Genomic DNA, 12,863 nt, shown 5'->3' with positions numbered 1-12,863 from the left:
CAATGTCCGAATTGTTAAACTGTTGTGTTCCAATTTACATTGGGCTTGCTTGCGCCGGTGCGCACCCAGATCGCAGTGCATCTGTTCATTCACTCGAAATATGCTCATCTTTTCCAAAATCCACTCGTTGATATTGCAGTTGCCCCCAATTTGCTCGCAATATACACAACAACACAATGGATGGTGCTGGCAGCGTCCGCGTGGCCTAATGGATAAGGTGCCTGACTTCGATTATAACAACAAAGTTATCAGAAGGTTGCGGGTTCGAGTCTTTCCGCGGTCAATTTAGCTCGATACGTGCAATTTTATATTGTTTATTTTGATTCTGCCGAGAAACCAACATCTCTTCCAGTCACTCACCTGAAGTAAAGGAAGGCTGTTTGCTTCAAGAATCTCATGGCAATCATTCACCATTGTCGTTCTGCATGCACGGGTAGAGCAAGCTGTGAATTGGTCCTTCTTGCACATTATTTCTGTTTGGATACAAAAAGCAGGAAATTGAATGGCTGACGATTGTTAAAACAGAGACGAGGTGGTCGAGAGGTTAAGGCGAAGGATTGCTAATCCATTGTGCTCAGCATGCTTGGGTTCGAAACCCATCCTCGTCGTTGTTGGCGTACAGCTTGACCACGTTTTGACATTCATATTTAACATCATCGCCAAATTCCCCTTTTACTTCCAGGGATGCTGTACTTTTCTCATGTCATGTCTCAAAATAATAATATATTCGTCAGAAGGAGAACAGTTGCAGGACAATGGCGAGGGGGACTAATTAGATAGTTCCCTGAGGGACAGAACAAGCACGATGGGCCTAATATCTTTTCTCACGACCGTCAGAATCTGAGAGCTGCGCTTTTCACTGTCGGCGGCTCGTTGGTCTAGGGATATGATTCTCGCTCAGAAATGATCACATTTGAAATGCGAGAGCTCTCGGGCCAAATCCCTCAAGAGCCCCGCCATGTTTTACTCAAAGTTCCGCTTTTCACAGCCACTCGACATGTGAGACAACAGACATATTTCACGTTAAAACGTGTGATTTTGCGCCGATGTTCCTTTCGCATCCAAATCCCAGAGCAAAGTGAAACCCGCCAAACTGAGTAAAGTTAAAATATCTCAGAGGTACTCGGCTCTGTGACTCGGTGCATCACCTAAACCCTTGTTTGGTTCCGTCCAATACTTGATCAGTATATCTTGCTGTCTGTACGCATGAGCTCACCTCAATTGAGATAAGCATACATTCAGTGTCAATCTCCACCTCTGCCCTGAATATGAGTGCGTCCTGTTTCTCTAGAGCTGAAAAGATGAGAGAAGCTGCCTTTTGAATTCGAACCTTGGCTGCCGAATTCAAAGCGGACAAGAATTCAATCCGGGCTGGCAAAGCTGCCTGGTCTGATTAAAAGGCGGTGACACCCTATATTATAGGCATGTACTCGCCTTCTGACCTCAACATTAGGTTCAACGTATCGGATGATAAGTACCGCTCTCATTGTCTGTTAATGGTTCTGCTATTCCCACTAACACCTCCTCTGGACCATCCTTTGTTACGTTATTGTCCGATTACCACCCAGTTTGCCTTTCTCCATTGTGCCATTTATTATTTAATCACTCCTGCGTTCCACTGTATCACAGACGTTGCCATTTGACCTTTCTCGCTGCATATTTTTTTCAGGCGCTCTTTTTGTTGAAAAAATCTGTAATCTTTAACTTTTTCCTAAAATATCGGAATGATCATCCGCCAGAACGTGAAACCGGAATCTTCCTCATCAAAATCTGCGCGACCTGCCGAGTTTTACATATTTATCTGTTTTTATTCATTCTATTTCCGTGTCCCTTATAAGGGGATGTGCTGTCTGTCCGAGGTCATTCTCTGTCTCTTTAAAATGGTGTGCTATCAAACCCGCTTCATTCTGTGTCTGTTTAAAAGTGATGTGCTGTCTGACCCGGAGTTCACATTCTAAATTTCAAAAACTGCCTTTGGAGGGTGCAGGAATTTTGGTTTGTTTGTGTCTTTGCGTAAGCCAGTGTGTGTGCAAACGTGCTGTGCGATTTTACTGTCATGTGAGAAAAATGCATTGCATGCAACTTGAAACCGTACTGATTTGATTGAACACTTATTCGTGGACTCTCTGACGGTAGAAGAATCTGCTGTGGGATTTTGCTATTCCACATCTGAAAGAAGGGAAAATACACAAGTTAGAAATATAGCGATTTTAGGTAGGGCTTGCGTGTGGGCTGTGTGATATGATGACATCCTCCATCCTTATTTTCAAATTCAAATCAAATCAAACCAAGACAAGACATGACTGACTGACTGACTTTGTTTATACATGTATATATATATGTGTATATTTATATATAATCCTAAATTTTTAACTTCCAAAATAAATATGCTTTTTCTGTTCTGCCTGCACGGGGCTCTCTTACATTTGACCTCTTTCACAGCACAAGCAACTGCTGTCAGATCCAACAGAAAGACACACGCGACTTTAAAAGATCGCTCTTGTATCCCACATCTTCCCTCATGGCTTGTCTTCCACCATGGGCTTACTGTGTTTGGATATTTATTGACTGCACCCCTCATTTCCAATTGAATTCTTCTAGTCACACAGCCTTCGTTCAATCAAAAAATACATAGATTAAGAATCAATTATTTATTTATTTAAAACCACTCAAATTAAATTTTTTTTAAATACAATTTAAATGCATTCATTTTATTAAAATGTTAAATACTTATATATTTCAGACTGGGCTGGTTTAACGTCCCTCCCTCCTTTCTGCCTGTTTATCACCTGTGGCTTCAATAACAGCCTCTGCCTCGCGTGGTCCTGAGCCCCACTGCACAATTGCCTTCAGGGATGATCGAAATCTCACTTTATTCTTTTAAAAGGGAACTGCTGTCAGTCAAGGGTTATTCTGCATCTGGGCAAAGGGGATGTCCTTGCAGTCCCGGATTATTCTGTGTCTGTTTAAATGGGCTGGTTGTCAGTACAGGTTCATAATCTTTCCCTTTGAAATGGATTTTCTCATAAACCCGGGTCATCCTGTATTGTTTCAGAAGGTGTATCATTTCAGCTGCAATGACCGAATTGTTAAACTGTGTGTTCCAATTGACATTTGGCTTGCCTGCGCCGGTGCGCACCCAGATCGCAGTGCACCTGTTCATTCACTCGAAATATGCTCATCTTTTCCAAAATCCGCTCCTTGATATTGCAGTTGCCCCGAATTTGCTCGCAATATACACAATAACACAACGGCTGGTGCAGGCAGAGGCCGAGTGGCCTAATAGATAAGGCGTCTGCCTTCGATTACAACCGCAAATTTATCAGAAGTTTGCAGGTTTGTGTCCTTCCGCGGTCAACGCAGCTCGCTACGTGAAATGTTATATTCTTTGTTGTGATTCTGGCGAAAAACCAACCATCTCTTCCAGTCACTCACCTGAAGCAAAGGAAGGCTGTTTGTTTCAAGAATCTCATGGCAAGCATTCATAATTGTCGATCTGCATGCACGGGCAGAGCAAGCTGTGAAGTGGCCTTTCTTGCACATTATTTCTGTTTGGATACAAAAAGCAGGAGATTGAATGGCTGACGATTGTTGAAGCAGAGGCGAGGTGGCCGAGAGGTTAAGGCGATGGATTGCTAATCCATTGTGCTCAGCATGCTTGGGTTCGAAGCCCATCCTCGTCGTCGTTGGTGTACAGCTTGACCACGTTTTTACATTCATATTTAACGTCATCGCCAAATTCCACTTTTATTACAGGGATGCTGTTCTTTTCTCATGTCATGTCTCAAATTAATAATATATTCGTCAAAAGGAGAGCATTTGCAGGATAATGGCGAGGGGGACTAATTAGAGAGATTAAGGCGATGGACTGCTAATCTAGTGTGCTCTGCATGCATAGGTTCGAATCCCATTCGCTTCGTCGTTGTCTTACAGCGTTGACCTTGCTGATCGGTTTGTCATTCAAATTCGCCTTTTACTTGCAAGGATGCTGTACTTTGCTCATGTCATGTCTCAAATTAAGAATATATTCTTCAAAAGGATAACATTTGTAGGATTATGGAGAGGGGGATTAATTAGATAGTTTTCTGAGGGATAGCAGAAGCACGATGGGGCTAATATCTTTTCTCATTACCGTCAGAATCTGAGAGCAGCGTTTTTCACTGTCGGCGGCTCGTTGGTCTAGGGGTTTTATTCTCACTTCGGAATGAGATATGTGATTTGATATGTGAGAGATTCGCGGACGAGCCCCGCCATTTTTTACTCAAAGTTCCATTTCTCACAGCCGGTCGACATGTGAGAAACCACACACATTTCACATTAAAACGTGTGATTTTGCGCCGATGTTCCCACAGCGTCCAAATCCCAAGGCAAAGATTTAATTCCCTTCCCACTGACTACTGCGGACAGACATGCTTACCTTGGTAACGGAATGGTCATTCTGTCATCACTTTCTAAACAATAGCACACAAGACAATGGGTCATCAATAAATGGTAAATGAATTAAACACTCTGCTATTACATTGTAAAAAATATGAAATAAAATGCTGGACAATAACTGGTGCAGAAAGTAGCTTATCCCTCGCAAAGATTAAGAATGATGTGTTTTGTGTACACACACACACACATAGCAACGACTCTGTGAGCAGTCTTTTCAGTTGTTCTACTTAGCCTGATGTAACGTATTTCTTAGGACTTTAGGAACTTGCGGGAACCAATTCGGCGGTATTTGCTGTGTCAGTATCTCAAGAGGTTGCGCGCCTTTGCTCCTCACACTGCCCGGGGGAATGGGGCAGATATTTAAAGGGACACGGACTCTCTTTTCTCTGCCTATTTATACTTAAAGGAACAGTCCAGTTTAATACAAAGTGTCGGCGGACTTCACTAACCGAGCTCCCATTAACATTCGCTCCCTTCTGTAAAGTCCTGTGAGTGTAAAGCTGTCTATTCGAGTGACTTGAGCCTTTCTAAAATTGCACATTGTTTTTATAATCCACTTGACTTGCTTGTTTAATTTGGAAAAATTTCAGAATTGTCCAGTGTGACGAAGGTTTTGTTTAAAGGTGGAGTAAAATGTGTTTCAAAATATTCTTTCCAACCCTCCCTCAACCATCCAAATTTTAGAACACTCTGCAATACTGACTGGGAAGTTCCCAAGTTCGGTCCATGGTCTGGGCTGTTAGTTGATCTCAGGCAAGGCAGCAGTTCAGGGGTTATAATTGTCCTCAGTACCACTGGGCTAAATATGACTAAAAATTAGCCACTGCGCTTGCTCTTGATACTGATGCAGTGACTTCAACTGGGAGGTTTGTCGATGTCATTTGGGGGTAGGATTGGATTCGGCTCTGATGCCTACCACAGCGGAAATCCTGCTGACACTCACTGACTCGACTGATGGTGAAGCACTAGAGGTTAACAAATTTCTGTGGAATTGCACCCAGCCAGATTCAGAACTTCCTGGAGAAAGTAACTCGCAGTTGATTTTAGACAGTAAGGATGGAGGGAGTGTGTCTAGAATAAGGCTTTTACATCGTTGGAGGGACAGGAGCGGACAGGATGTCCTATAGAATCTAGATTTGTCGATTCTGAATTTATATCCTGTACTTAAAGGAACAACTTTTGCAACCTACATTTGCAGGGTATTAGAATGGGAGAATCTGCAGCTTGGTAACTCAAACCAAACATCACGTCAAGATTTGAGAGAATCAACAGATTCATCAGGATCACGTTATCATCAGCCTTTGGAAAAACACCAATCACAGCGGTGAGAAACAGGACACATGTTCTGCGTGTTGATAGAACTTCAACTATTCGTCAACCTCCGAGACTCGTGTGCCTAGCTGACTAAACACTGTAAATGTGGGGACTGTGGGATTGGTTGCAGATGTGCGTTTGGTGGAAACACATCAGGGAGAGACCGTTTACCGCCTGAGTGTGGAAAAAGATTCAGTCTCTCATCTCACCAACTGACATTCGAGGACTTAGATAACATACTTTCTCCTGTGAATATCGAGCTGTGTTATTGGCTCATGATGTTTTTACTTGTCCATCTAGTTGACTTTAAACCTTTGCCAATTAGTTGATGTGTTCGGTTTACTTACAGATATTTTAAAAAAATACATTTACTCAGTGGATTCAAATTTAAATTGAAGCAAGCTTTGCAGGTGTGATACTCTATTCACACATTGAAGCTGAGAGAGATGTTGTGGGCACAAGAAAATTCCAGTATGTGTAAGTAATTAACAGACTGGATTTTGTGTTTAGTGATCCTGGGCGTGTTAGCTATCCCTACCCTGGACATCAAGGCACTCTGGACGGTATGGGGAACTGTGACTTGTCCTGAGAGTAACCAAAGGTCTGAGAACTGATACAATCTAGAGGTAGAAAGGAGTAAAGGCGCAAAATGAAGCGTTCGATAACAAGACATCAATTTGTCACCTCTTATCATGGAGACATCGAGTATCGACACACTGTGTTATTTGAAATATCAAAATATTAAACTCCAGCCCAGTTTTATGGGTGATTAACATCAGCAGAAACAAATCCCAACTGACAGAATGAACACGATTCAGTCAGGATGTGATTAACAGCAGTAAGGACAGTAGAACCCAACCCCTGCAGTCCCTTACGAACTCGCAATTCAAATGACTGAGTAAATCCCTTCCCACACCTGCCCAGTGGGAACTCGCTAGAGTTTCAGCAGATCAGATAACTGAGTGAAACCTTGGCCACACACAGAGCAGGTGAATGGTCTCTCCCCAGTGTGTATGCGATGAAGGATTTCTAGATCAGACGGGGAACTGAATCCATTCCACAGTCTCCACATTTCCATGATTTCTCCATGGAGCAGGTGTCCTTATGTCTCTCCAGGTTGGGCGATCAGTTGAAGTTTCGTCCACACACAGCACACGTGTAGCTTCTCTCCGCTGTGAATGGTGCGATGTTTTTCAGGCTGTGTAACTGGTTGAAGCTCTTTCCACATTCAGTAAACTGGAACATTCTCACTCCGATAGTGTATGTGTGTCTCGGTGCTTTTACAGTCACACTGATGTTTGAAATATTTTCCCACAGACAGAACAGAAAAATGTGTCTCCTTCCACATTCAAAGCCAGATGGTATTCATCATTTCCAGTTTACATGGTTGGTTAAGTACGCAAAGTGAGAATAAAATAAATGAGCTGCTGATTTTCTCTGCTGATCACTGGGCCTTTTGTGCTGGCCAAATAGGGGGAACCCGAGCTGGCCCAATAGGATGTGCCTGCGTGACCCAATAGGGTGAGCCCGGTCTGGCCCAATAGTGTGAGTTCGGGTTGACCCAAGGAGATGAGACTTTGTTGGCCCAATACTGTTACCGTGGGCTGGTCTGACCGAAGAGCGTGAGGCGTGCTGGCCCAGTGTCACCAGACAACTATCACAACAACAAGGCTCCCTTTCAGGGGCCACTGAGCTGGACATAAACATGTGACCAATCAAACTGACAGACATCCTGAAGCACCGGTCACCCTTTTTTCCCTGCACAAAGGACCGTGCATGCGCCGTGAGACCGCCCTGACCAATATGGCGGCTGCTGAGCACGCTCCCACCACCGGGGGAAACAGTTTTACTCGTTGGAGTTCAAAAGAATGAGGGGTGACCTTATAGAAACATTTAAAATAAATGAAAGTGATAGACAAGATAGAGGCAAGTAGGTTGTTTCCACTGGTCGGGGAGATAGAAGTAGGGGTCACTGCCTCTAACTACGGGAGAGCCAATTAAAAACCTAGTTGAGAAGGAATTTCTTCTCCCAGAGGGTTGTGAATCTGTGGAATTCTCTGCCCAAGGAAGCAGTTGAGGCTAGCTCATTGAATGTATTCAAGTCACAGATGGATAGATTTTTAACCAATAATGGAATTAAGGTTTATGGGGAGCGGGCGGGTAAGTGGAGCTGAGTTCACAGCCAGATCAGCCATGATCGTGTTGAATGGCGGAGCAGGTTCGAGGGGCTAGAAGGCCTACTCCTGTTCCTAATTCTTATGTTTTTATGTTCTTATTAGATACTGCCAAGAAAGGCGCAAAGAAAACGGTCACTAAAATACCACCGAAGAGCAGCAAGAAGCGCAGAAAGTCGAGGAAGGAGAGTTACTCCATTTACATCTAAAAAGTGATCAAGCAGGTACACCCTGACACTGGCATATCCTCCAAGGCCATCGGCATCATGAACTCGGTTGTGAACGATATTTTGGAGCGCATCACTAGTGAGGTTTCCCACCTGGCCCATCACAACAAGCGCCGCACGATCAGCTCTCGGGAGATCCAGACCGCCATGCGCCTGCTGCTGCCGGGGGAGCTGGCCAAGCACGCCGCCTCGGAAGGGACAAAGGCGGTGCCCAAGTACACCAGCTCCAAATAAAACTGCACACCTCTCCCCAAAGACTTATTGGGATCATTGGTTAAGTCTTTTTGGCGGTTTACGCTGCCTTGTAGAGCGGCTGAGTTGGGGATCCAGTTTTTGGGCGTTGGCCTGAGTGTCTGCTGTTTGCGGTGCATCAGGCCCTTCCGGACTGTCCACAATCACTGGGCTCTCCTCCGCTTGGTTCCGATGTACGCTCGCCTGTGGAGGAGTGAACTCTATATCGTGTTCTTCCTCTGCTTCTTCTATGTGGTTGCTGAACTCTCTTTTTGTTTAATCCACGTGTTTGCGGCAGATTTGTCCATTGGTAAGTTTAACTATCAGAATCCTATTCCCCTCTTTGGGCAATCACAGTGCCTGCGAGTTACTTAAGCCCTGCAGCGTAGTTGAGGACAAACCCAGAGTCATTGACATCAATACATCGTGCTCTCGCATTCTCGTCATGGTAGTCACATTGTGACTGGCGCCTGCTCTCAACAATTTCTTTCATGGTGGCGTGTATAATGGATAACCTGGTTTTGAGTGTCCTTTTCATTAGCAGCTCTGCGGGTGGAACCTCTGTGAGCGAGTGTGGTCAGGATCTATTGGCCAACAGGAGTCATGATAAGCGGCTTTGTAGGGAACCCCCTTGGATTCTGAGCATTCACTGTTTGATTATCTGCACTCCTCGTTCCAACTGACCATTTGAGGCCGCCTTTAACGGTGCCGTTCTGACATGGTTGATACCATTTCCTGCCATGAAGTCCTGGAATTCAATGCTTGTAAAGCACGGGCCATTGTCGCTGACAAAGGCGTCCGGTCGACCATGGGGAGCGAACATTGCACGTTGACTTGAAACCTTGGCGGAAGATGTGCTTGAATTGAGAATGTCACACTCGATCTATTTGAAGTAGGCCTCGACTGCAACGAAAAACATTTTTTCTCATGAAAGGACCTGCGTAGTCCACATGGATACATGACCATGGTTTGGCGGGCAAGGACCAGCGGCTAAGGTGAGACTTCCCTGGGCGCATTGCCCAGCTGGGCACATGTGTTGCATCTGTGAACACAAAATTCCAGGTCTGCATCTATCCCTGGCCAACAAACCTGTGACCTGGCAATTGCTTTCATCATGACAATGCCTGGGTGTTCATTGTGGAGTTCTCTGTTGAACATCTCTCTGCCCATCTGGGGCATGACTACACGGTTTCCCCATAGTCGGCAATTTGCCTGAATCGAAAGTTCATCCTTGTGTCTGTGAAATGGTTTGAATTTCTCAGGGAAAGCGCCGTACGTGGCTGCCCAGTCCACATTTAGGACACATTTCTTGACTAAAGACAATAGTGGGTCTCTATTTGTCCAGCTTTTGATCCGACGGTCTGTCACAGGTGAGCCTTTGCTTTCGACAACTTCAACAGCCATGACAATCTCAGCAGCATGCTCGGTTGGCCCCTCGGTGGTGGCAAGTGGGAGCCTGCTGAGTACTTCGGTGCAGTTTTCAGTGCCCGGTCTGTGCTGAATTGTGTCGTCATAGGCGGCGAACGTGAGTGCCCCCTCTGTATGGGGGCCAATCCATTTGCATTTATGGCCTTGCTGTCAGCCAAAAGGGACGTTCGGGGTTTGTGACCTGTCTCCAGCTCACACTTCCTGCCAAACAGGTACTGGTGCATTTTTTTACTCCATATATCCATGCAAGCGCTTACTTTTCTACCATCCCGTAGCCCCGTTCTGCCTGGGACAGACTTCTGGAGGCATAAGCTACCGGCTGTAACTGATCATTGGCATTCACATGCTGAAACACATACCTGACCCCATAGAACGACACATCGCATGTTAAATCAAGTTTCTTACATGGGTCATATAGCGTTAACATATTGGTGGAGCATAACAAATGTTGTGCTCAATTAGAAGCCCTTTCCTGGCTGTCCCCCCAGAAGCATTCAGGACCTTTGTGCAGGAGCACGTGTGGCGGTTCTAACAGCCTGCTCAATTTGGGAAGAAAGTGACCAAAATAATTCAGCCGCCCCAGGAATGAATGCAACTCCGTCGTGTTACGGTTTCTGGGTGCCCTCTGAATCGCTTCCGTTTTGGACACAGTAGGTCTGATCCCGTCTGCTGCTACCCTCATCCACAGGAATTCTACCTCTAGAGCTAGGAAGATGCACTTCACCTTTTTCTGTCGCAGACCTACCCGGCCATCGCAATCGGTGTATGTTTACGGCCTTGCAGGCCAGAAATGATTTATGGTACCTTACAGCAGGATTTTATAACAGCAAACTTGTTGCACTGTCTGTCGGCAGTGACCAGTTTAAAACCGACAATGTCTGAGGGTCCTTTCTGATCAGGAACCTAACCGCTTAATTGCAGAGATTGAATTGTTAATTTAGATCTGGGACAATTGTGATCGATAGAGCATTAACCTGCCCTTACATTGATCCTGTGGGTGGCTCGGAAAAGAGCCTTTGGTTTATTAGATTAAATCCTGTCCTCTTTACTTGCTCTTGGACACACTGGTGGTTTTCTTGGGCAGCAGCACAGCCTGTATATCAGGAAGCACCCCGCCCTGAGCGATGGTCACCTTTCCCAGCAGCTTGTTGAGCTCCTGGTCGTTGTGGATGGCCAGCTGCATGTGTCTGGGGATGGTGCCGGTCCTCTTGTTGTCGTGGGCCGGGTTGCGGGCCAGCTCCAGGATTTCAGCCGGTCAGATACTCGAGCACATCAGCCATGTAGACCGGAGCTCCGGCACCCACATACTCAGCATAGTTCCCCTTCCGCAGGAGCCTGTGAACACGGCCCACAGGGAACTGCAGTCTGGCCCGGGAGGAGCGAGACTTGGCCTTGGCCCGAGCTTTTCCGCCTGTTTTTCATCTTCTAGATATTTCCACAATCTACACGTTCATGGAAAGAATGAGAAACTCCTCCCACATCTGCCTTATACCTTCTGGAGGAATGCAGGGAGCGAACTTATGATTGGTCGCTCTGTGGTGAATTTCATTGGTCCTTTCGGATGACCAATCGCAGCCTGTTTAGCCCACCAAAGAAATCGAGGCGCAAATGACTGTTCTGAACAGTCAGTCTTCGAAGGATTTAGAAATTCAAAAATCCCGCCAATAATTGTTAAAATTGCGTATAATGTTAGTAACTTCCCCATTAGCCAAAAATAAGTCCAAACACTTTTATTTTCCCTTTGTCTTAATCCACATTTCACGTGCAAGTTCCAGGCTGTTACAATCAGGATTAAGTTCGGGTTCAGTTTCAAACTATATGTAATGGGAGGGAATCACTCCCCACTTATTCTGTAACGGGACACAATCCATCTCAATCTTTGTAAAAGTTGGATTTCATAGATTATCGATCGATCAACCGCACAGGCATCAGTGAGACCAGAACTGGGAGTCCTTCTGTGAAAAGGGAAGAGGGACAGAGTGTTCAAACTGCCCCGGTTCTGGTCTCTGTAAGAACACCCATTCTGGGTTGTTACACTCGGACTCGAAGGTTAATAATGGGTTTGAATCCTAAGTAGAATTTTCTTTTAAATTGAAAAGGGCGTGAGAGAGATCAAGGTGGCTAATGTCTGAGTATCATCCGAAAACAAGTTTCTAATTCTTTGGCAGGCGATGCAAATGAACGGATCTGAGAGCAAAGGGAAAAGGCGACCAGTGACCGTGTTTGTAGTTTAGGGCGGGAAAAGGAAGAACCGGAAAGTAAAATCAGTTATCTGAAAATTTAAAACTAAATCTACAGCTCGAACTGCAAAGGTCCCCATACACTTGTTCAGGAAAGAATTACATTAAATTGAGTCGAAAGGGTGATGCGTTTGTGCAGCTCTTTCAGCAGGACCTCAAAAGTAGTAATCTCGGGATTGCTACCAGTGCCACATGCTAGTCAGAGTAGGAATCGCAGGATAGCTCAGATGAATACATGGCTTGAGCAATGGGGCAGCAGGGAGGGATTCAAATTTCTGGGGCATTGCAACCGGTTCTGGGGGAGGTGGGACCAGTACAATCCGGACGGTCTGCACCTGGGCAGAATCGGAACCAATGTCCACAGGGGAGATTTTTCTAGTGCTGTTGGGGAGGAGTTAAACTAATATGGCAGGGGGATGGGAACCAATGCTGGGAGATAGAGGGAAACAAAAAGGAGGCAAAAGCAAAAGACAGAAAGGAGATGAGGAAAATTGGAGGGCAGAGAAACCCAAGGCAAAGAACAAAAATGGCCATTGTACAGCAACATTCTAAAAGGACAGAGGGTGTTAAATAAACAAGCCTAAAGGCTTTGTGTCGAAATGCAAGGAGTATCCGTAATAAGGTGGATGAGTTAACTGTGCAAATAGATGTTAACAAATATGATGTGATTGGGATTACGGTGACGTGGCTCCAGGATGATGAGGGCTGGGAACTCAACATCCAGGGGTATTCAACATTCAGGAAGGAATAGAATAAAAGGAAAAGGAGGTGGGGAAGCATTGCTGGTTAAGGAGGAGATTAAGGCAATAGTT

At 45.3% G+C, this 12,863-nt stretch overlaps 1 non-coding gene and 1 pseudogene across 1 annotated transcript; one reads left to right on the top strand and one right to left on the bottom strand.

Moving 5' to 3' along the window:
* Window positions 1-3,601: 3,601 nt before the first annotated feature.
* trnas-gcu (transfer RNA serine (anticodon GCU)) lies at window positions 3,602-3,683 on the top strand. Its single transcript has one exon. It is a non-coding gene; the product is annotated as a tRNA-Ser (tRNA).
* Window positions 3,684-10,856: 7,173 nt separating this feature from the next.
* On the bottom strand, window positions 10,857-11,292 carry LOC139240654 (histone H2A-III-like; annotated as a pseudogene).
* Between the last annotated feature and the right edge of the window lie 1,571 nt (window positions 11,293-12,863).

Source organism: Pristiophorus japonicus, chromosome 33 (assembly GCF_044704955.1).
Source record: "Pristiophorus japonicus isolate sPriJap1 chromosome 33, sPriJap1.hap1, whole genome shotgun sequence".
NCBI lineage: Eukaryota > Metazoa > Chordata > Chondrichthyes > Pristiophoridae > Pristiophorus > Pristiophorus japonicus.
The sequence above is the reverse complement of the archived record's forward strand: the minus strand, read 5'-3'. Positions and strand labels throughout refer to the sequence as shown.